Below are 26,885 nucleotides of genomic sequence, written 5' to 3'. Positions count from 1 at the left end.
TTCAAAGTCAGATCAAGCTTATAATCGCTGTCCCCCAAATCTACCGCTGGAAAGTAGCTCACGGCGAGAACTCTTGTCGGTCAGTGTAAACATCAGCGACATGTTTCAAATGAGCATCGATAAACTCCCCCCTTCCCCTCCCCCTTCCCCTCCCCCCTCTCTCTCTCTCTCAGAGTCGAATCACTCGCAGTAATGCGTTTCCGTACCTTTTCGGTGAATATATTGTCAGCCGCGTATCGTTTAGTGTGATCGTTGCTGCGCGAACACGCTATGACTCGCTACACGCAGCATCCAATAAATTAATTCCGTGATCACCTCTAGACAATTGCTTCTCCAATCGCGTTTCTGGTCCGCAAAACTGATATCTGGGAATATGTTCGAAAGAAAGCGCGTTTATTGCACGATTTAACAAGCCTCTCGACGACATTCGCTATAATTCTTTATCAAAGGCGCAAGACTATCGATATGCGTTTGATGACTTGATAAATTGTAATACTTCAGGCACCGATGGTATCGTTGTATCTCCAAATCTACTCCTGTATGTTCTGATAATCTGTCTCACAACAGATCTATACAATTTTCAAACTTCCGCAGCAATATAATTTTTGGTATATATTCCAGTTCTTTTGAGATTAAATTGTGCAGATCACGATGATAAACAGTTTGATTACATTTTGATACTGATCGATTTCATTCTACGCAGCTCCATAAATAACCCGCTCGCGATATCGATTTCAATATTTTGTGGAAAGAGAAAATATGCGGTTCGTTCACCAGCCGCAGGCGATCAAAGTGACAAATCTCGACGGTAAGCAAAGAGACGCGCAAGCATGGCGACATGCGACCGGCTTCTATACGCGCTATCGTCTGCGGATCGTCAAATTGCAGCAAAACGAATGTGCTGATAAGCCTTTTGGAATGTCCGTACGGCGTACAATTCGAGAACGTGTACATATACTCGAAATTGCTTCAACAGCCGAAATATCGATACCTGACTAATTTGTTAGCACCGATCGAAGAAATTGGTTATTATACGTTCTCCAATAACAGTCGACGTCATTCCATCGAGCGAGGCGCTTCCGAATTCCATCTTTATCTTTAATGACGTGGCATGCAACAAGCAGGACGCGATAAGAAAGTACTTTGCAATGAGACAACACGCAGACGTCGACTGCTTCTATCAGACGTACGCAAAGATACTTTATATGCGACAATGCAAATCTGTTAATCCTGTTCAAACAGGCTGGTTCCAATCTGAAACGCGTGTATAACGATCACGTGAATACCGACATGCCTTATAGTATTTCTGCGATTAATGTCGAAAATGTTGGCAGCAAAAGTATGGATTGCTAGTGATAATATGGGAATAAGTGACTTAATTGATAAATCAGATTTTCTAGACAAGCCCACGCTTGTCGTGTGATGTGATATAAGAAATAATGATCGAGACTTTTCTTGTAACTGGTAACTAATAATCTTTTACACGAGCACAAATTAATATGTACAGGATGAACGCCTTAATCGATCTGTTGTTATTAATTTTCATTTTTTTAGACGCTGCTAGGCAACTCGCTACCTACAAAATCTTTAAGCTTTCTACACTCGCTGCGCTAGTGAGGTATTAAGAATCCCCCACATACTCCCCCCCGAGTGACAGCGAATCTGAACCTTATGCTTATTACTAGATTAACATAATATCACTTAGTGATAGATCATTTATAATGTCGGCACTTAGGTCTACCATATAAACATATACAACGTATCATACAAAATATCTTATAAGTGTCTGTCTAAAGTTAATTACATTTTGTCGTTGAGAAGATTTATTAAAATTATATGGCGAAGGTAACCCTTCTTTTCGAGCGCGCATACGTTCTCAAAGTTGGTCGCTCGTTGCTGAATGAATTGGCTGCTTGTCCTGCTTCTGGAATCGCACTACACAAGTCATCGCGCATGCCATATGCTGGCTTCAAATTCTCGACTGATACACTGCGCTGTGCATCATTAACTTCAATGTCGAATACTCGATCCGACACACGATTTACAACCTTGTGAGGGCTGGTATAGGGACGCTCTAACGCTTTCTTAGTACCGCCCGTAGAAATACATGGGAACATGAATATAAATCTTTAAATACGAAAAAATGCTACTTTAAATGCGCGTTTCTTGTGCTTATGCTCTATCAAGATTGATTTAACTTTGCGCATATGCTCGCGGAATTCCTCAATAAAAATTTGCGGACTAGGAGTGAAGTCGTCCGGCAGTACAAATTCTCCGGGGACGCGCAGCGTCGTTTCGTAAACAAATTCCGCAGGCGATGCGCCGGTGTCAAGGCGGACATGAATACGCAGATCTAATAGTACGGTCGAAAGTACTCGTGACCAACCTTTATTAGCATGACACATAATAGCAGCTTTTAAGCTTCTATGCCATCGCTCGATCATATCGATCGAGGCGGGGTGATACGCCGTGGTACGAATTCGTTGATAGCCGATCAGCTGAAGAAGTGCAGTAAAAATTGCGCTTCGAACTGGCTACCTTGATCAGAGTAGTTATCGTTTTGGATGCTCCAAAATTTGCTACCCAGTTGTAAAACTAGTGGCACGTGCCACTGTAATGGCTTCAATGTCTTTCAGAAATATTGCTACTGGCCAACGCGAAAATCTATCAATCATCATCACACAATATCTGTCCGACTCAGGCAAGGGACCTATTAGATCCATGTGAACATGCTCGAAACGCCCGTCGAATGCGACAAATTTTTCAGGATGTAATTGAATATGTCGGGTTATTTTTGACTGCTGACAATCAAGACAATTCTTACACTACTTTGCGATATCGCGATGCATGTTAGGCCACACATACCGTTAACGGATTACCCGATCAGTGACTTTAGGGCTCGGATGAGCCGCGTCATGGAACAAGTGAAAGACGCGATCTCATAAAGATGCCGGTATATAGGGGCGGATTGCCTCGCCAGTCATTTCGCAGTAAAGTGTATGCGTCGGCCCCCACTGAATTCGCTTCATAGTAAGCGGAAATTCAGGAGATTCGCGGATGGACTGTAGCTCCTCGTCTTGTTCTTGTTGCAAGCTCATTTAATTCGATGTCGGCAGGTAAATGGATGGCTTCGATGCGGGAAAGGGAATCCGCCACGATATTATCATTGCCCGATAGGTATTCGATACGCGTGGTAAACTGCGAGATAAACGAAAGTTGTCTCTGTTGCCGAGGTGATGCCTTTTCGGAACGTTGCATGAACGCGTAGATGAGAGGTTTGTGATCGGTCACAATCTTGAAATTTCGCCCTTCGAGGAAATAACGAAAATATTTGATTGCTTCGGCGATCGCCGTAAGCTCCCGATCGTACGCGCTGTAGTTCTGTTGCGCCGAATTTAATTTGCGCGAAAAGAATGCGAGCGGTTTCCACGAGTCGTCCAGACGTTGTTCGAGGGCGGCCCCGACGAAATCTGACGCGTCACAAACGAGGCGCGTCTCGGCTGCGTCGGAGGGGTGAGAGAGTATAGTCGCGTTGGCCAGACTCTCCTTTCACTTATTAAACGCTTCCTCAGCCACCGGCGTCCATATAATTGGCCGTTTGTCGTTTTTGTATGAGTCGCGAAGGTACTCATTTAATGGTGCCTGAACGACAGCTGCATGCAGTAGTTTACGATAAAAGTTGACAAGCCCAAGAAAACGATGCAATTCAACTATAGTATTAGGCTTTGGATACTCGCGAATAGCCTGAACCTTATCGAGTGTTGGTTTACAACCTTCGCTGTTAATCGTAAAGCCGAGGAATTCTAATTCTTGCTTGCCGAACTCGCATTTATCTACATTGAGTCGTAAATAAAACTTTTTTAATCGCTGTAACACTACGCGTAAGTGAGCTTCGTGCTCTTCAAGAGACGTTGACGCTATGAGTATGTCGTCGATGAATGCAAAATTCCAAAATTTCGCCTAGAGCACGGAAGATTTGACGCTGAAATGTTTGACTTGCGTTTCTAAGACCGTATGTCATGAATTTATATTCGAACAGCCCGAAGGGCGTAACGACAGCCGTTTTAGGAATATCTTCCGGCGCTACTGGAATTTAGTTGTATGCCTAATACATCTAGCTTAGAGAAAATGACTTTCCCACGCAAGTGGAGGAGCAATCGTGCAAATGTGGTACGGGAAATTTATCCGGCACGGTAATTGCGTTAAGACAACGGTAATCGCTGCAGATCCACCATGATCCGTTTTTTTTTTGGTACCATGTGAATGAGACTTGCCCATGGACAACTGGACGGACGACATATACCGGCTTTGATTAGCCGTTGAAATTCAGCCTTTGCTGCTTTTAATTTTACCGGACTTAATCACCTGGAGCGCTCTGCTACCGGCGGGCCCGTGGTAATGATATGATGACGAACATCGCTACTGCAATTCGGAGTTGCCTGTTCTAAACCGGTGACCTCCGGAAATTCAGAGATGCTCGCGAATTTCGTACTGGATTTGACCATGCTAATGGCAAGCTGTAGTATCGATTTGACAATTCCCGATACGCACACATTGTTTTGTGAGTCGATGAATCTACGACCTTTAAGGTCCGGAAGGAGACCGTAATGTGCAATCAGGTCGGCCCCAATAATCGGGTACGGAACTGATGCTACGCAGAAATTCCATGTGATCGGGCGTATCCCTAAATGTAGTGTTCGGAACGACTCCCCATACGTGTCTATACGCGTATTGTTTGTCGCTAAAGTTTGAAATTGGTTGGAGTTTTGTTCTTCGCGTATGTGCTGGGAAGCAGCGAAATTTCCGTCCTCGTATCCACAAGGAAAAGCTCTCCGGTGATTCGATTACGGATGTAGAGACAGATAGAAGAATCGACGCCCGCCATATCTGTCTCCTCGATGACAGACGACTCTATTCCCCCGTCTTTCCATCCGTTAAAGGGCTTTGGCCAAGGGCACGGGAATTTTTCAGTTCCCTTACAGACTCGCGCTTATTCCCCGAAAGTACAATGCGGCCAGCAGACACGAGAGCTTCTGCTTTTGGAACGATTTTTATTTGTCTTGTCTCTCATCTGAGATCTGCTGCATCGCTTGACCTCAGCCGTGAGGGTGGCAATATCAGCGGCCAGACGATCGATTCTAGCTTCTAAGTCGGATGGCTTAGACGCTGACAATGATGCGGCGGCACACTGCGCAGAATCACCCACGGTCTCAACTAATTTATCCGCCATTTTGGCTAGCTTGTCCAATTCCATGCTTTCGATAGCCACAAGAATGCTTCTAATGTGCGGTGATAAATGTTCAAAAAACACGGTTTTTATTACGGCGTCGTCACATCGTTTGTCAGAGTTCAAGTTACGAAGTCGACTGAGGATCTGCGACGGTTTCCCTGACGTAAACACTTTTATTAATTGCCTTTTATTAATTGTCGCAGTTGACTTTCTACTGACGCTGAAAAATTTTCAATAATACGCTGTTTTAATTTGGTGTATGGTTCGCTCTCATCGGGCTTCACGATGAGATCTCTGCAGCACGCGATGGCTTCGGCGTCAAGAGACATAATCACGTGATGTGCCTTAGTCTTTTGCTCTGTGATTCGAGCGACCTCGAACGTGGCCTCGACTTGAATGAATCATATCACCGAATCTTTAATTAAGAACGGCGGAATTTTCGGAACCCTATATGAATCCACGCGCGCGACATTGCCTACCACATTGCCCTGCATTTGCCTAAGCGTTGCTTGCAGTTGCATCACTTGCTCCTGCAATTCCTCGTTGGTGGGAGGAGTCATGACTATGCGTCTACCGTGACGAAGCTCGCGAACAATCAGTACTTGCTAACGGCCTTAAATATTAATCGTTCACGCGCGCGCTATAAAAAAAAAATTTCAATCGCTCAATGCTAATCTGTCAATAATGGAGAAATTGTTAATTGACGTGCATTGACCTCATGAAGAAAAGCGCGAAGAGTCTACTTTCCTGTTTTACCGGATTATGCGCACTAAAAAACTAATGCAATGCGCACGCAACTTTCCCGACTACAATGGCGGCGATGTCGTCCTTCACAGGTCACAATGGCGACGATGGCGTCCTAAACGCCGGCTCCTGGGCTTCGGTTCCCACGGCGGCGGAACGCTGTGCGCCTGTCGTTGGATATGTCTCTGCGGTGCTTCCGACGGCGAGAATTTTCCGCCGGCCCCGGCCTCAGCGATGGGGCCTTGCGACAGGTCACGATATGGTAATGGGCCTCCTGCTGCTCACGACGTCGGCGATGGGCCTGCTGCTGCTTACGACATCGGCAATGGGCTTCCTTGTCGGCCACGACGTCGGCGATGAGCCTCTTTGTCGGCTATGACGTCGGCGACGAGCCTCTTTGTCGGCTACGATGTCAGCGACGAGCTTCCTTGTCGGCTACGACGTTGGCGACGAACTTCCTTATCGGCTACGTGCACTTCTGCTCGGTTCGAAACTAAGTTCGTTTCGATGTTGCTCGAACGACAATTACCGGTCAATCGCTTTTTCCTCTCGATCACGTCGGCCTCTTGATCACGTCGGCCTTTCGTATCACGTCGGCCTTTCGTATCACGTCGGCCTTTCGTATCACGTCGGCCTTTCGTATCACGTCGGCTTTTTGTATCACGTCGGAGTCACCAATGTGGGAATAAGTGACTCAATTGATAAGTCAGATTCTCTAGACAAACCCACGCTTATCGTGTGATATAAGAAATAATGATCGAGACTTTTCTTGTAATTGGTAATTAATAATCTTTTACACGAGCACAAATTAATATGACCGTACAGGATGAACGCCTTAATTGATCTGTTGTTATTAATTTTCATTTTTTTAGACGCTGCTAGGCAACTCGCCACCTACAAAATCCTTAAACTTTCTACACTCGTTGCGCTAGTGAGGTATTAAGAATCCCCCACAATAAGGACAGTATCGATGAGCGATATAAAAAAGGATTTAACGATTTTGTAATATCATGATGTGATCAGTTGATCTCAATATGTTGTCATGGACAACAGCAAAGAGAAGATAGCTAAAGAGATTGCGAAAACGAATGATTCGATTCGCAAAAAGTATCGCGCTTTGAAGACTGGTAGAGGACTATGGAGAGACTATGGAGGAGGACACGCATTAGATAAACACTTCAAACCTATCATCGATCTGCTGAAACAGATTGTTGAAAACATTGTTAAATTCTCCAAGGATCCTATTATGACTGAAACATTATTTTCGGGAGAAGACAAGGAACCAAAACTCAAAAGAAAACGTTCGAGTTTCTCTTTGTACAACAATCCTATACAGGCTTCCAGATCTGTGAAGTCAATGTTGAATCAATCGAAAAACCGTATCATCCATTTTAAGCGAAGTATCCGAAATAATACAATCATGCGATTTATCGTATGACCACGCTCTGAAGAAATTTTCGAGGTTGCCGATGAACCGCTCGTAACATCCATTCGACATCTGCTTCAAACACCCGAAGGGCAGAAAAAGTTGCATGCAAACTATGGTCCGTTTGGACAGAAATATTTAAAAGTGGTTCTGAGCGGTAACAAAGCCATCAACATAGACATCGTGTATGGAATTTATTTCAGCGAGGAAACGATGCTCGGTGTCAAACGTATTACCTTGCGCAAAAACAATGATATAATTATAAAGGGGAAAAGATATGAACATCAGGTTTGTACGAGTTAATTTTTATGAAATTTCTCGATGAAAATATCTGTACGGATGATAACGTACAGACTTACAGGAGCATTCTGCTGACAATAAACACTCACCGGCGCGGTCATAGCTCAAGTAATCAAGTAATGATTAGTAAGGGATACAAGTATAAGAACATAATAGCGCCATTGTTATCGGATAAAAAAGTTGGAATGAGAATAAACAAAAGAGTGGATTTACCGCGTACGCGTTGACACTAAACAAATAAGATCAATTATATCCGTTGGAATGTTCTCAACGAAATTGTGGATCGTCTGCTCGAGGCCAGGCGGATTAATGATGACACTAACGAGATTTTGTTGATTATCAAAGAACTTCGCGAATCCGGTCTGATTATAAATTAACTTCGTTCTACACACGTCGTTCAGTCGACGTCGCAATGCCGCTCAACAAGTTTGGATCACTTGGAGGAGGAAACGAATCGCATTATCAATGACATGGATTACTCAGAAATTATGTGTGCGGTAATGCTCTTTGCATAGCTGTAGCTGACTTTGACGCAAAGTCGTACAAGATTAGCGCTATTCCTGGATGATGCTGACACAGCAAACAAACGATAAGTGCCACAGAATGTTCAAGATTTGAAAGATTGTCTGATCGAAATCGGAAAGAAGATTGCAGCTTTACAAAATAATGTACAGGTTATGTTAAACGAACTTGAAAAGACGATTCGAGAAGTGCATCGTGCTGAATAATTATTCGCGATGTCTAAGAAACGTCTGCTGGTTGATGAATTGCACGCTCCAGCGAGAAGAAATTTTCTGCAAAGACACGTCATAGTACACGGATACGATGCTCCGTGGCAGGATGTGGTCGAGATGCGTTCTTATACGCAATTCAACAGAGATTACCACTACATTCGTATCGTTATCGACGTACTGAGTAAGCATGCAAGGACTGTGCCGCTTAAAAACAAAAACAGGAACGAGATGACTAAGACGATCGCAAAGATTTCAATACGATGGAAAAATTTGCAAACTGACCGAGGAAAGGAATTTTACAACTCGAATGTGCAGAAACTCTTGAAAAAACGCAACATCAATCATTATTCCATGTATGTATTATGTAAAGCATCAGTCGTCGAACGGTTCAACCGTACATTGAAGAACGACATGTGGAAACAATTTACACACAATGGAAATTACAAAGCGATATCCTGCTGTATCTCGTATCAAATTACAACGCGCACAAGCATCAAACTGTCAGTATGCATCCCGTCGACCTTACCCCCGCGATCACCGACAGGCACTTAATCACGGTTTACAATCGCGTAAAGATTGCCGCACTCATGCGATACCAAGTGGGTGATTCGGTACGCGTGAGCAAATACAGTCTTTGATAAAGGTTACACGCCGAATTGGATCACGGAAAAAAATTAAAATTATCAAAGTGCAGCAGACTAATCCAGTGACGTATCTTCTGAGAGATTCTCGCGACGAGCTTATCACTGGAGGATTCTACGAATACGAATTGCACAGCATCGTCCGACGTGCATCTCATTGAAAAGGTTGAGCAAGAGGAGGAACGAAGTTACGTAAAATGGTTGGGATTTGACACAATTCGCACAATTCGTGAATACATAAAGACAAGTGTTGTAAAACTTATATTTATTATAAAAAATATAAATACGTATTATACATATTATAAATATCATATATATATATATGATATTTATAATATGTATAATACGTATTTATATTCTTTATAATAAATATAAGTTTTACAATACTTGTCTTTATGTATCCACGACTTGTGCGAATTGTGTCAAATCCCAACCATTTATATATATATATATATATATATATATATATATGTATATATACCATATATATATATATATATATATATATATATATATTATATTTACATATTATACATATTATATTATATTATATATATTATACATGTTATACATAGTATACACATTGGGTATGGGAATAAGTTTTCGCCTTTTTTAAATGAAAAAGATGTGTTTATTTAAACAAATCTATATAAGTGAATTTATTCAAAGTATGCTCCTTCGGAAGCGACAACTTTCTCCCACCTTTCCGGTAATAAACGGATTCCTCGAATGAAAAAATCTGGTTCTTTTGAAGCGATCCATTCATCAAGCCATTTTTTGATACCTTCATAAGAATTGAATCGTTCTCCAGAAAGGGCCGACTGCATGGATCGGAACAAATGGAAATCTGAAGGGGCAATGTCCGGTGAATACAGCTGGTGGGGCAGAATTTCCCACTTTACTCCTTCTAAGTATTTCTTGACCGATTTTGCAACATGTGGCCCAGCGTTGTCATGTAACAGAATCAGCTTGTTGTGCCTATTGTTCCATTCCGATCGTTTTTCTTTCAAAGCTTGGTTTAAACGTATCAGTTGTAGCCGATAACGATCGCCAGTGATGGTTTCGGACGGTTTGAGCAGCTCATAATATATAATACCTCTTTGATCCCACCAGATGCACAACATAATCTCCGAAGCATGGATATTTCGTTTTGGTGTTGATGGACCTAGTTTACCTGGCATCACCCATGCCTTCAAGGGTTTTAGGGTTATCGTAGTAGATCCATTTTTTATCGCCAGTTACGATACGATATAGAAAACCCTTCCTTTGTTGTCATTGACGAAGCATCTCGCAGATGACCAAACGTCTTTCCATATCTCTCTCTTTCAATTTGTATGGCACCCAATTTCCTTCTTTTTGCACCATTCCCATTGCGTGTAGACGTTTTCCAACAGTGGATCTATCAACATTTAACTCTTTTGCCAATCTATCGAGCGATAAACACGAATCTTCTTCGAATAATGCTTGCAATTCTGCATCTTCAAATTTTTTCGGTGCACCTTCGTGTTCTTTGTTCACGCACGTCAAAATCACCATTGTTGAATCGCCGAAATCATTCTTTACAACTAGTTTTCGATGGAGCATGCTCACCGTAAATATCTACGAGCAAACGATGCGTTTCCGCAGCACTTTTCTTTAAAATAAAATAATGAAAAACTTCCCGCAAATGTTGCTTTTTGGAATAAATTCCGACATCTTCAACGCAAAAAAAGTTACTCTTTGTTACGCTTTGAACGAATGCCATCTATTGGGCTCAAAAGTTTGGACACACCTTTCAAAAACATATCTTGCCGTTCTATCAAACACACGAGCAATGTTACTAACGATATCTTTCTGCAATGGGCGAAAACTTATTCCCATACTCAATATTATACATATTATACACGTTACATACATATTAAACATACTATACAATATAAATGTTTTATTTACATCGGTAATGCTCTCATGGTAGCGTCGATGGAACCTGGCACGGTATATCGTTGTTATCGCTTATCGTTGTGCGGACTTAGAGCGATTTTTGTTTCTGATATATCGTATGCACGACTGTCTGCTTCTCATTTCGATTATGCACCGCGCATATTTCATTTAAGCACCGCGTGTAATCTTCAAACGTTATAGACCTCGTTACAACATTGCTCCTGACGCCCTTTGCCTTCTTTGCCTATTCTTCTTTTCTTCTATATGCAAGAAATACATTTTCGCTCTAAGCTATGAATTCGGTTATGATGGCACCATTCTCGTCTTTCATAAGGCCAGGAACTTTTTTATTTGCGAGCGAAATATCGTCGCGTTGTCGCGGTGTAATCCCTCGTGTCAAATCTACTTATATCACGTTTCATGATATCGTCATATTCCACGTGATATAGAGGCTATCAATATCGGTATACATAATTTTGCATTTTCGCGAAATAGCGGTGCCATGTATTATATTTGTGATGAAATTCGTACAAACACGTCTTGGATATGTCGAGTATGCACATACCCACGTATTATTGAACTTTACCTCGAGCTTACACAGTTCTATCGCGACCAGATTCTCCAAAAAGACGCTACGTTGTGTTTAGTTCTATATCATCGCGAAGTCATCGAGATTGCACGAATTGCAGTATATGGTGAACCTTTACAATACGGAGACCGTAACGAGTACACTGCTGCAAGTTACACTAATGTATGACGTAAACGCTGCATATCGCATAATGTTGCGAGGAACTTATCATTGCGCTTGCGGGGTGGTTTCTCGCGCGTCGGACAGAATGGTAGATCAGTGTGCGTGTCATGAAGATGTTGCGAGTACTCCACGTCCACTTCGAGAATATAGTCTGTTAGCGAATCTAACGCGATGGTCGTAAAGTCGAAATTTTGTACGTCATCGACCCATCGAAAATCAACGTAAGGTAATAATTGACACATTGCTCAGCCGTACAGATTATTGACGCCATAGTACATCAAGTACTATGATGTCATGTATTTGTTGTTGGCTCGCATGTACTTGTTTGAACACTGCCTCAGACCACCGCGTATACCGCGCTCGATAAACATGACCATATCAATGTCTGTGAGCAGTTCAAATCTTACATCCATATGCTTTAACACGGCGTCCAACGTGAAGCCCGGTGAGGTGTAATAATACATGGGATCAAGTCCATAATTCGCGATGCAACTGTCGTGGAAATTTTCGAAAACGCTGACCAACAACAAAACATCTGTTTTCAGATATAAGTCTATATTTACTGATTGTCTGGATGGAGAACTGCTGTCATATGTTGACGGCATACGCGTAAACATTCTCAGATACAATGTCATCTGTCAATGACCTATAAAACAACTTGCGAGGTGGTAAACACAGCTCCTCCTACTTTTCAATATAGTCAATGTACTCGTACGGAAAGACGCCTTTTCGTATCAAAAGATTAAAATTTTCTTCTGATAAATTGGAAAATTCGCGTTATAATATACGTAGCTTATCTTTACTGAGAAAAGGCGCCAATTTGTCCAAACTAGAAGCGAGAAATCTGAATAAATTTATAAACTGTAATACCTTTTCGTTTTTAGTACTATTGACATGTTTAGTAAACGAGATATATTTTTCTTTAGTTATCGATAAAAGATCAACGCGTCCTTCGTATGCGGTAGTAATTTCTTTGATGGTAAAATGCGTGTCATAGTCAGATACAATTTGAGTGTGCGGGGTCTCTGTACCCGGTTAAATTACAATGATTGCGTACCCGCATATCGTCTGGCGCAAACGGTTTCTCGCACACGTGGCAGTGCGTAGAATTGATGAATTTTTGCCAATCATTTTGCGTGAAATCTGCCATGGGTTAGTCGAAATTAGACTGTACACTGTACGCCAAATTTCTGAATTCTTCTATGAACCACGCTATACAATCCTTATCACGAAAACGACAGTAAGCAATGCACGTAGTATTCGAAACTAAACATATTATAATGATGATACATGTACATAGCCGATTTAGGATTCCCATCCGTCTTTTCCAATGCACTCCAGATCGACGTAGACAACGAATGGGACGCATTCTTCCTGCAGTGGTTATCGAAGTTCAGCCACTTATCGTCTTCGCTCGGTAATCTGATCGCGCAATTGTTTAATTTTCTACAGTCCTCGCTGTGGATCTCCAATTTAGCGCTCGAGCTAAAGTAGTAGAGGCATCTGAAAAAAAGTATTATATTATATTATATATTATATATCATATTATATATTATATTATTATTATTATTATCATTATTATTATTATTATTATTATTATTATTATTATTACGTACCTATCGCAGAAATATTTCTTATGTTCTTTTTTGGTAAGTTGTGAGCTGACAAGTCATGATTCTTGATCACAAAGTGATCCCTCGTCATCCTTCGTACAAGAGTTATATATTTGCTTCTTTTTCGATCGACGAATCGTATCGATACAATTTCCTTCTTATTGGTGTAGACGTTGATGAAAATGTCATTCAAAGTTTCGAATTTCTAAATTTGATTCCAATGACTCAACGTCATTGGAAATTCAATGCCCGCGAGAACCGATGTATAATGCGAATACGAGGATTCTCGATGTGCATTTCTTTGAGCCGAGTATAGAGCGGCAATAACAGACCATGCAAAACACGCATTGTCCGCGGTTTGCACATTGATTACCGCTCTCTTTAGCATAATTTCTCGCAGGAGTTTGATATGACATCCCGCGCAGAGGATTGTGCTTGTTCGCACTCACCGTTAAATTCAGTATATGCGACAATGCCCTGTCCACTATGCTTCCAGCGATGATAAGGTAAGCTCTGTGACGCATGATACTTACCACTCGCGCAAATCGGTGCATTGATATAATTTATAGTTTCAGGTGGCGATACGTTTGTTCTCGCGTTTATCACTCGCCACGAACTCGCTATTAAAAACAGTGTTTATTTTTATAGCGTCATATTGTTGCATTACACTATACTCAAGCACAATTTCGCTCGCGTCTTCGAGAAATCGGCGAGGCTCGATATGTTTAGAGTTTACCGCGCCCGTCAGAATACGGTTTTCAAACACCGTTTCGATGACGCGTCAACGTAATTCGTACTCAGCGCCTACATGCACAAATCTTCTACGCACAGATTCCTTCAGACTCTCGAGCCGCGCGATATATGCGATCAATGATTATCTATTACCGATTAATAATTGCGGGTGTTTGATACGGCTCTGCTCCTCCAATGATTCTATAAATTCATCACTATAAATTCAGCACTGTTCCCACGTGCTGTACTCGTCTATAGTATTAAGCAAGGTAGTTTGCTCAATCAAATCACGCTCCATGTTGTCACTTGCGCTGTCGAATTGATGACGTTATTAACTAAATTTTGTTATTTTTATATTATTATGTGCGTTATTTTTATTAATGATATCGTCTGAACATCTCTTAAAGGAGTAGCTATAGTTTGATGAAATTACAAATGTTGCATTTTTGCAGATGTTGTATCGAATTACATTCATGATGTCATCACCAAAACATGTTAATGTCCTTGAAAAATTTTCTTATATTATGCTGACAAAGTCAGCAGTTATATATTAGTTGATATTGCACTATTTGGCAACGTCGCATTTTTATCAAATTATATTAATGATTATCATTCTTAAGAAATCATAAATTACGCTAACAAAGTCATATTGAAACTTACAAATTTGCTAACATTATAATTTGCGATGTTAGAACACATTAATGTCATCACCGGATATCGCTAAAAATCTTTTGTTATAAAATCTGACGTTTGCATTTTTGATGTCATTGACCGGAATTGATATAAATATCCGCGAGGATTTTGCGGAAAGTCAGTCTGTGTAAAATGGCTAACCATAGTTACTCCCGCATTTAATTAGCAATCGAGAACTCGGTTTCCGTAATGTGCTGACTCACATTAATATTTCTTACCCGATAATGATAATAGGGAATGAAGGTTATATTGAAGAAAAACGTGATAATTATATATTGTCAAAAGGTTATACGCCTAACTACTGGAACGAATGGGTCATGGATTTTCTCTATCGTAGACACTTAAGAATGTACATCCAAGTTTGAGGGATTCCCATAACATTATGGAGTCATACATTCAACATGAGTTGTGCAAGTAAGTATTTCATTTATACTTGTTTGTGAAAAATTTTTCTCTATAAATGGCTTATCCATTTGTTCTTCTCCATTACAGCGCGTTTTCACATACAATTTGTGAGGACGGTGACATTCATATTGAAGCGGAGGAGATATTAAAATGTGATAAAATATATATGTAAAAATAAATAAATATGGATTAACCTGGACTCTGTGTTCAAAATTATTTGTTCTGTCTACTATTCCTTTCTATTTCTGCATCGTATTACATGCGCGTCATCACGCGCGACACCATCGCGCCCAACCATACCTTGAGCTCTCTAAAATAATAGTAATAGTTATAATTTGGTCGAATAAAAAATATTTCATGAATAATTGCATTGATTAGACGCTGAAGATTACGTAAGAAGAAAATGGCTATGCATAAGATATGATAAGTATGCATGGTAAGTATAGCGCGCAGGGAAACCGCGTTCGGCGGCGGGCACCGGCGGTGGATCGCGCCCGGAGGTGGACCGGGCCGGCGGCGGCGATGAGGACTAGCGGCGGCTGATCGCGCTCGGCGTCATCACCGCGATGCGAATGTAATTTTCCGTACATCCCCGTTACGTAATTTCCCGCACTTGAGACATCCTCCTCCCCCCCCCCCTCCGCACCACAACATCTTCCACCGCGACGTCATCCACCATAACGTCATTCTTGCACACCATCGTGACGTCATCTTCCTCGTGCCGTCACTCCCTCCCCTCCCCGCGCCACGGATACTCCGCTGCTCCTTACCCCTCCCCCCCTCGGAGTTCCCGAATTAGAACCGACCTATACTCTACTTATACAAATTTGATCAATATTTTATTGTAACGCATAATTATTGAAAGATTACTTTGTTTAACACGAAAGATAAGAATATAAAGAAAGTGCAACTGTACTTCTTACAAAAGAACAGATGATATATATCTTACACAAATATAGATGTTAAACAGTAAAATTTATTTTTTTATTCAGTGCAACACTGATTAAATTATATATTTTTTTTATTACTTTTAATATTCGATTTAGCAGCGCCAAGTGTTTTTACTTTTATTTAAATTAAATTTTTTTGTTCTGTTACCTCTTTAAATTCTTTATAACACTTTAGTTAATTGAGGTAACATAATTTTTTGATATAATATTTTTAGCGAAAATTGAATAACGCATTATCACTTGTAATAGATAATAAGAGTCTCGAATGGGTACAAAGTACATTAGATTTCATTTTTTTGTACAACAATTTTGTTAAATCGACTATACACGTTCAAGTAACTTGTTAAGTATACTTGTTAAGTATACTTACAAGTAAATTTTGTGAGTGATAATTTTTATAATGTTGTTTGAAGAAAATTAAAGCTATTATTTCTTGTGTTGGAATAGGAAGACTGAAAATATTTTTGAAGAAGAATTAAAGTTATTACTATTATTTTTTAAAAAATTGAAATAAAAAGACTTTCAATGAAAATATTAAAAGATACATAGCATTTCATATAGTAAAGTACCACTTGGGTTTTACTTTTTAATTTTACTTTTAATAAATCTAAAAAATTTTAGCAACCTGTGAGTGACTCTATCTTGTCCGTTCGTGAAATCCAATATAGAATAAGAATATTGCTGAAGAAGATTCGAAAGAGAGTCGAAACGTTCATGAGTTCTCAAGACTGTAAATAAAGAAGACATCTGTACATCAAATGGAATAACAATTTTACTTATTAAAAAAAATTATATTATTATAAATTTTAACAAGTAAAATTGTTACACTGTATAATTTACAGTATATAACGCATACCATATAAATACTTAATATTTATTCTGTACTAAATCTAAATCGCATACTTGTCTGAATTATTTCCTTGCACATACATATACATATTATAGCATTTAACTTTATAAAAATTTTATAATTTCATTCAACTTTACGCCATTGCTGATATCAAATCTTTTTCTTTTATAAAAATAATAGATATATCATTGGAATTAAATAAATAATAAATAAATGTACTAGTTTAACTTGGCGCCTGTTGTTGATATCAAATTTTTTATACACATGATATACACATATCATTAAAGTTAAGTAAATAAAAAGATAATAAAAAGATAGTCTTGAGTTTCACTTTTTAATTTGGTAAAATTTAATTAATTATTTTGATAAAGATACAAATGATATGTGTCATTATTAGAATTAACTAAAAATAATAAGGATAATACCATTTTTTACTTTTTGAAACTACTATTAGTTTCTTAGGACGAGAGATTGAAATAGGAAGACTTTCAATAAAAATACAAAAAGTATCACTTAATAAAGATAGTTTGGATTGTACTTTTTAATTTGGTACACTATTTTCAATACGTATCATCTAGGTTTTATCATATTTAGGTTTTATCATATTTAAGTTTTACTGGATGAGCACACACTCTTAGCGCCTTTTTGACCATTTTTTTAAAAAGGTAAGTTTGTATATAACACCTCCCCCATCGTTTTATAATTTAATATAATTTCAAACACATCAGTAAGAGCTAATGTATGATCTATATCCATTATTATATTTCCCCCGACGAAATATTATTAAAGATTGATATTTTTATGAGAATTAGAGTGTTTATTAAAATTTAAGTGATTAAGAGTAAGAAGTACTGATAATATAGTACTAATTTTACAACTTATTAGTTTCATAGACAAGTATCTATATTTAAAACTCAATAATATTCGATTTTTATTTAAAACTATAATTTTAATGTTGCCGAGTTTAATCAATAAAGATAGTAACTATAGAGAAAAAAATTATAATTTTGCAGTAATATAAATATTATAACATACAAGTATGTATACTTATTTTTAGCATTTATATAATAAAAAAATCATGAATTAAATAATGTACTATCCAAATATTTATGTTAATAATCACAAATTTGTATATTGTAAATTGTCGATAATGTCAGTGTTCTTTAATTACTTCCGAGCGGGCCCTACGGACCCTTTTCATGGTTGCGAAAATCAGTCATGGGTTAATGATCTTTAATAGTATCTAGTCAGTATATCTATTAATTTATGTTGACTACTGTTGTACGTGCATGTAATAGTAATTTTAGATTAATGGATACAGTGACAAATATTTTTATTAAAAGCAATTATAGTTTTAAATATGTGTGCTATTTCCTCGAATAGTATAATTAATTACTTGTTTTTAACCAATTATAAAAAATTAATATAAAAAGTATACAATACAATTTAAATTAATAAATAAAATATATAGTAATTAAAATAAATTAAATTAATATAATAGTTTCATGGGTCTTAGAATAAATCCAAATAAAATAGATATATGAGCTTTCAGGTTGTTAGTGCGTAATACAATTATAAGACGATAAGATATAATTCGCAAACAATTGTATTGTAATATACTTATTAAACAGAATTAAATGCATTCAACTCTGGATTTAAATCTTCTTTTGTACGGAAGTCAAATACAATTTACATTGATATTTGTATATACGTATAAGGTACCTGAGCCGAATAAGATCCATTTAAATTTTTTACTTAAAAGCGTACTTTACGCCTAGAACATATGCTTAAGAAATGCGTCATTCGAAGTAGATGAAAAGGGAATTAGAATCAGCAGCAACACATTTTAATCCAACAAAAACTTTTGTGACGAAATGTATGTATAAGTCATTTTTATAACAATTTGTTTATCATGTACATACACATTTTACTTTATACTTAGAGCTTATTACCTTATACAAAGTGAATCAGAGTCGTTGAACCAGCTTTTTACTCTATGAGAAAATGATTGCACACATTATAATTTAATTAGATATGAAGTCGATAATTTTCTCATAGGGTAAAAAGTTGGTTCGACTCTGATTCACCCTGTATGAATGGCAGACTTTCAAAATGTGTTTTGTCCAAAATTTGTAATTTTCAGAAAATGAGAAAGAAAGAAACTCCTCACACAATAAAATTACGCACTTTATAGAAAATAACAATATCCCAATCAGTAGGATGTGAAATATTTTAAAAAATTCCTAAATTATTACACTGAAAGAAAAGATTGGTTGCTGGAACAATTTAGATAGTAAAATATGGCATTACATTTTTATGGCTGCAACAACCAGTTTTTGATTGTAGCAAATTTTTAGTTGCGTTAGCCTATCGAAATCATATACTGACATTGCAATTAAATCATTGCAGCAACCAATCTTTTCTTTCAGTATTTACAATTACAAAAAATATTAAACAAAATTTATTGCATTTTTTTTTAGTTAAAAATCGTAATACACTTTAAAATGTTTATATATTTTTTTAAATATAAATTAACGATAAAAAATGCTTTCTGAACATCTTAGAGTAGCTTAATAATATAAGTCTTTCAACACTACGCCACTTTAGCTAAAAAAATAAAATTTTGAACAAAATACATTTTGGAATTCTGTTTTTCATATATATAGTTTATTACGAGGGCAAATCAATAAATTTTTAGAAAAACATAGTAAAACACATTTTTTTTGATCGATTTATTTTTATTTCTCCTTTCAGCTCGATACACTTGATCCAATGATTCTCCAACTTTTTTAAGCAGTCCAAATAATATGATTTGTCCTTCAAAATAAGTCTCTGTTTCGGCGATGAGCTGCTCTTTGGTGGTGAATCTCTTTCCTCCGAACCATTTCTTCAGGTTTGGAAACAGGAAATAATTGCAGGAGGCTAAATCTGACGAATATGCTGGATGGGGAAGAATTCGTAGCGGAATTCAATTTGGCCAGTGCCGGGCACTGGTGTGAACCCGTGCATTATCTTGATCGAAGAGCACTTTCTTTTTCGCCAATGGGGACGTTTCTTCTTTAAAATATTGTTGAAACGTCCAATAAGGCTGCGTAGTAATCGCCATTGATCATTTGCTTCGATGGAAGGTAATCGATATAAATTATACCGCGTGCATCCCAAAAAACTGTGGTCATCACCTTTCCGGCCGAGTTCACGGTCTTCACCTTCTTCGGAGCTAGTTCACTCGATAAAGTCCATTGTTTTGACTGTTCCTTCGTCTCGGGTGTAAAGTAATGGATCCATGTTTCGTCCACAGTAATGAATCGATGCAGAAATTCATCTGGATTACGTTGAAACATCTCCAAACATTGTTTTGAAATCGTCACACGGTCGCGCTTACGGTCCACAGTGAGTAAACACAGCACCCATCTTGCCAATAGCTTTTTCATATCCAATTATTCGTGCAAAATTGAAATCATTATGCCATGTGATATGCCTGTGACTTCAACAAGCTCGCGCACTTTCACTCGTCAATCAGCCAAAACAATATCGTGAACTTTATCGATGATTTCTGGCGTAGCAGCCTCAATTGGACATCCCAAACGAGGTGCATCACATGTGGATATACGACCACGTTTAAATTCATTCACCCAATTGTATACAGTCGCAAACGCTAGTGCAGATGTGCTATGAACATTATCCAACTCGGCTTTGATTTTTTTTGGCGTTAAATGTTTCATATGTAGATGTTTGATCACTGCACGAAACTTGTTTTTTTTCTATTTTGCAAAAAATACAAAGGTTGTTCGCTTTAATCGTCTACAAAAATGAAATCACGCGATGAATTCCGCTCAAAATTTGATAGTAATCAGCTGAAAGATGCTACTTGTCAAAAAGTAAGTGACATGACACTGCGAGTCCTCTGACAGATTTTCTAAGAACTTATTGACTTGCCCTCGTATTTGTTCTACAGAATATTATAAAAATACTCGTAATTAAAGAAAAAAAAAATTTCTCTAATCGTTTGATACAAATCTGTGACAAACTGAATTCTCGATCTCAACCGAAGAATTTGGCAAATCTATTTTATCGATGAACATAATTGATTTACTGTTGACTGAAGTATTCAAATGTTCCTAGCTTTTTGTCATCTAACGGAATACTTATTGACGTTCGAATTTTTTTATATTTTTTTGTATTCTTTTTTTTTATATTTTGACACTTCACCATTGTTTTTAAATTTTTTATTCTTTATTCATTAATGTAAGATTGTATTTCTGCGTTGCGACACTGAAAAAGGCTTTGTAAGCCGAAACGTCTGTTAATTATATTAATTTAAAGTTAATTTAATTATAACTCGAAATAAGCCATGACATTGTGTTAATTTTATATTTAAAGGTATCAAAAACAAGGTATCTAAAATAGTGATTCGTAAAACAGGTCTCTTACTATCATTAGATGACGGAAAACTATCTATCTTAGAAAGCACATAATTATTTTAAACGAGAGTTTATTATTGTTTCCTGTTCGCTATTAGTATATTGTGAATTGTAATCAACGCTCAACCTATTCATTTTATTTGATAAATTGTCCTTTTACTATTAAAGTATGTAGAATGATAAATTTGTGTTCCACTCTATGTATTATTATATATCTAAATTACAATAAAGTACAATATGTATGAATTAAAATGAAATGTGTAATTTTTTATATAAAATTTTTATTTATATATGTGAAGAATAAGCATATATCAGATATGACACTCATTTCATTACACTATCGGTATTGGAAAGTGTATTCTCGGGAGAAAAGAATTAAATCTGTGGAGGTCTCAATGAGAAATGACAATGAAATCGATGCCGATTGCATTATCATTTTTCACTGGGGTATGACCATAATTGTTTCAACAAATTTGGACAGATCTGCAAATTGTCTCTGACAACAGATCTAAATGAATATAATAATATAATCGGCCCCGATTACCATTAAATTATCTTTATATTGTAAGAAAATTAATGAAATTTTTTTGTTGCTTCAACTCCTGACATCTGTCAGTCGATAGTGATACTCCAAGCGAAACACAGCACGCAGCGTCACCGCGTTCACACACGCGACGCATGAGATTTCGACGATAAAACCAGGGCATGGCCATTATAGCACGAGTCATTCTCAACTTTCGGATGGAGATACATCGGGTATCTCCCGAGAACACCGTCACTTTCTTTACATATTTTAACTTAAGATTTACGTTTGCGAGTCTGATATTCTATTATTTCAATTCATGTTTCAATTTAAATTAAATAAAGCCAGTGATCGTATATTAGAACGTGACTGTTTATTTGATTATAAATATTCTAATAATTTCCTGATTCTTATTCTTACAGTTATGAATATAAGAATCTTACAATCTCCTACGCTATAAGTGAGATTTTATAACCGTCTTCAAACCAATAATTTTTCAATATGTACTTTTTGTATACACTTAAAACTATAAAAACGATTGATAAGTTATAATTTCATGATATCCTTTATATCTATTGTTTATTGACAACATTCGTGAAATCTACTTTTTCATACAGAAATATTTACGTAAATGCATTTTTAAGTCCATACTTCGATATCATATCGAAAGCAAATTTTTGGCACTCCTGCCACTCCATATCATGGATTACCATTTGTCTGATATTCTGTTGCGTAAGATCATGACAATATCCCAGATAGCCAAGCGTATATATAGCATATTGTGCAAATTAATTGCATGTTGTTAAATATTTGTTGTACATTTGCTGACATCAAAGAATACATTATGAATATAACAATATGACTGCTTATATATGTAATCAGTTGTCGAAATTTCTAGAACAAACTGTGAGCAATGATGATACATAATGTTGTTAGCAACATGACAACATGTTAGCAACGAATAATTAATCGTTTCATCTTGAGTTCGTTGCTAACAAAATACTAACAATATGACAACACGAGTTGTTGTCGAAGATATTTATGCTGACATATTGCCATCTCGCAAGAATTCGAATTCCATTGAATTCAACGCGACAGACATAATGCTGTTTTACTTTGTCCTGAGTTTGTCGAAATTGGTTGTTGGAACACGTCAGCAAATACACTGCATTTGGCTATCTGTATATACTACAATATAAACTAACGACCTTTCAATCAATAAAGACAAGATAGTTTGTAAATTAGCTCATATTTATTTGTTATTTTTCTAGCAGAAAAATTATGATCAAGTTCTTTAAGTACCCAAACGGTTTATAATTATGAATGCAAATTGAATTTTTATTGGAAAATCAGTTGTCACACCGGCAAAGCGTTAGGATCATTACTCTTGATATTCTATTGAAAAATTTTAATTCTTTTAACCTTTGTAGTCTTTGCTAATTTTTATGCATATAAACTCATTCCAAGTAACACATCAGCGCTTAAAAAGCGCTAAAATTAATATGTGCTTTTTTAACGTTTTCTTAGCGCTTTGTAAGCGCAATGTGTTATTGAGATGTTAGGCTGTTTTGACGGTGCGGTATATAAAAAATAATATAAAAGCAGTTTTGATATTTAAATGTATATAAAAAGTATATAAAGGCAAGTTTTATTGTAGTCAAAACTGCCATTATATAATTATATATATATAAACTAAATATATGTTAAAAAAAATATAGAGGCAGTTTTTACGACTGTCATAACCGCCTTTATACTTTTTTAGTATACGCTGTCGACAAAACTGCCAATAGATATAAGATATTATCTAATCATTAATGATGACAGATTAATCTGTCTGATTTGTCACTAATTTTTAGATAAATTAGTAAAGATAGTTGAGTAAAGATAGTTTGATGATAATTATCGAATTTATATGTATATTTACAGCTATACGTGTACAGCTATGTGTCAGATTTTTTTAATACATTAAACATAATAAAACACGTTTCTATGAGAGCGATATTTTATATATATATATGACCATGAACTGTCAATGAATTGTCGAAATGTACATTAAATGGAATAACTTTTGCCCAATTTTTAGAAAATGTGTATACAAGTATGCACAAAATCATCTTAAAATGTCTTTAAGGTATCTTATGTCTAGTTCGAGCTATGCATAAAGCAAATCACAAAAAGAACCATTAAGAATTCGTAAAAATAGGCGCGCGTGCGACTATTCCCGCACATAATAGCTGTAATAATCTTTATATATTTTTTAGGATATATATTATTATTTATTAATATAGGATTAAATTAATATAGCAGAATGTTAGCAATTTGGAGCCAAATTGACAGCAAACTTTATCAGATTTTTACTACAAAACCATCTGTTTGCACTATGGATTTATCTACGAATCTTGTCAGACTATGCCAGCAGATTGGTAGCAAGAATCGAACAAGTTCTGCTTGAATCAGTTTCTGCTCTCAATCTGATCTGAATCTGCCATCAGGTTATGCAGGTCTTTGTTCGATTTCTGATAATCTGCTAACATGGCATGTCTAGCAAGCTTTGTCATATTTCAGCAATTTACTGACAATGTCAGATAATACAAATTCTATGTACAATTTGTTGCCTTTCTGTAATAAAAAATGATAGCAGAAATCTGTCTCCGCAGACTTTGTTATTTCAGATATAGCGTTCGAATAAATTGCACTATTATAAAGAAAGCTTTCTAACTGCTTTTTATTTCTACAGTTTTCCAATAACGTAGACGTTGTTTGAAAAAGATTGCCTTCTAATTAAATATTAATTTAAAATACAATACAATTTTAGACTTCCTATAATTTAACGTTTTAAAATATCTAGACGTTATTCGCTTTCATTTCATAAGCAACTCGCAAGGTTTTAGGAATACTGTTTGTTTTCGTTTAGAAAGTAATTCATTATGAGTATTATGAAGATCGTGCCTATGCTTCAATACACGCCGCGATATTCTTTAGAATTCTGTTTATTTTCATTTCGCTAGAATCATAAAGATCGTATTCATTATCATTTCGGAAGCAGTAATTCGTCGCTGTCTCAATTCTTAAAGATGCTGTTCGTTCTCGCTACTGTTTGAAGTCAACATGCAACGAGAATATTATAGACAATTGATGTTCTTTGTACGATCGGAAAGTAAATTATGTAGGAGACTCTTGAATAATTTATTTGTTATATATAGACGAATCATTGCGGGAAGTGATTTCTAAAAGATATAATTATAATACAATATAAAAAGAGAATATTTGTAGCAAAACTTTAAGGTTTTTTAAGATTTCACAAATTATATTAGGTGTACAAAAAAGTTCTGAGCTTTTTTTTGTAAAATTCAATCTTTATTCAAAAACAAACGAAAAAATATTAATCAGCGAAATATTCTCCGTTTGCATCAACGACCTTTTGCCATATTTCGGGAAGCTTGCGAATTCCTTGACGATAGAAACTCACCGGCTTCGAAGCGATAGTCATCAATGCATTTTCGTATCTCTTCTAATCTCATGAAATGTGTATCAGCCAAATGATGCTGCAGCGACCGGAATAGGTAGTAATCGGAAGGCGCCATGTCTGGGCTATACGCCGCGTGCGGAAGAAGTTCCCAGCCTAACGCAAAGATATGATCCTGAGTCGATTTCGCAACATGAGGTCGAGCATTGTCATGAAGCAAGATCACTTTACGACGTCCTTGGCCAGTAAATGGTCTCTTTTCTTCTAATGCATCGCTCAAATTGGTCAATTGTTGTTGGTAGCGGTCTGCCGTGACTGTTTCATCCGATTGTAACAACTCGTAGTACAACACACCCTTTCAATCCCACCAGAGCAAAACCTTCTTGGCGTGGATATTGGGCTTTGGCGTCGATGTCGAAGGTTGACCAGGATCAACCCATGATTTTCTACGTTTAGAGTTATCATAAAGAATCCACTTTTCATCGCCTGTAATGATTTTGTGCAGAAAATCTTTTTTCCGGAACTTTGAAAGTAAAGTGAGTGCAGTGTCACGCCGTCGATTTTTGTTGTCTTCGGACAATTCATGCGGAACCCATCTGCCTTCCTTCTGAACCTTTCCCATCGTATGTAATCGTACGGAAATGGCTTGCTGCGTAACGCCAAGCTGTTCTGCAAGCTCCTTTTCAGTTTGCGCAGAGTTTATATCCAGCAGTGCTTGCAATTCGTCCGTTTCAATCTTTTCAGGGCGTCCAGCACGCGATTCATCTTTAAGACTGAAATCTCCTTGGCGAAACTTTTGATACCGTCTTTTACATGTAGCATGACTTACAGCGTTCTCTCCATATGCAGCACAAATCATTGCAGTGGCTTCAGCAGCATTTTTCTTCAGATGAAACGCGAAGTGGATGGAAAATCGAATATGCTCTTTTGTTATTGCCATCGTGAACACTACTGATTTTTGAGGTTATGTGCATCAAACGCCAAACCGTATGGCATTTTAGAAGGCCAAATGTTAACGCTTTAAAACCGCAAAAGGGCGGGAAGATATATAAAATTTAAATTGTTATTTCGGTTGTATCAAATCTAAAGCTCAGAACTTTTTTGTACACCTAATATAATGCGACTCTGTATATTTCACAAATGCAACTTATAATTATATTTTTAATACTATACTATAATTATATATACACTGCACCAAAGATTTATGACCAATAAATAATTTTATTGTGTTGCTCAGTTGGAGAATCTTTATTTAATTGAGATCTAGCGTACAAGATTTCTATTTAAAAAATTTTTTCGCACATTAAAAGTATATTATGTATATAATCATAGTACATCAAACCTTATTTGCTAAAATTCTTTGTTTGAATACAAAAAAACTTAATCACTGGATGAAAACTGAAGACATTGTATACAAACGTGTATAATACACACACACACACACGCACACACACACACACACACACATTTTATATATATATATATA

General features: G+C 36.9%; 1 long non-coding RNA gene and 2 pseudogenes across 2 annotated transcripts in view; 2 read left to right on the top strand and 1 right to left on the bottom strand.

Annotated features, from left to right (window-relative positions):
• Positions 1 to 26,885, bottom strand: part of LOC105144016 (uncharacterized) — a 94,248-nt pseudogene that overhangs the window by 18,559 nt on the left and 48,804 nt on the right. The gene's annotated exons all lie outside the window — the stretch shown is intronic.
• On the top strand, positions 6,379 to 8,108 carry LOC147909593 (uncharacterized; annotated as a pseudogene).
• Positions 8,998 to 15,388, top strand: LOC147909592 (uncharacterized). The gene is made up of 3 exons (XR_015545452.1): positions 8,998 to 9,240; positions 15,070 to 15,198; positions 15,277 to 15,388. It is a non-coding gene; the product is annotated as an uncharacterized LOC147909592 (long non-coding RNA).

The sequence above is a fragment of the Acromyrmex echinatior genome, chromosome 6 (assembly GCF_024713525.1).
Source record: "Acromyrmex echinatior isolate Ae372 chromosome 6, ASM2471352v2, whole genome shotgun sequence".
Lineage (NCBI taxonomy): Eukaryota > Metazoa > Arthropoda > Insecta > Hymenoptera > Formicidae > Acromyrmex > Acromyrmex echinatior.
Note: the sequence above shows the minus strand (reverse complement) of the source record. Positions and strands in the feature narration are given on the sequence as shown.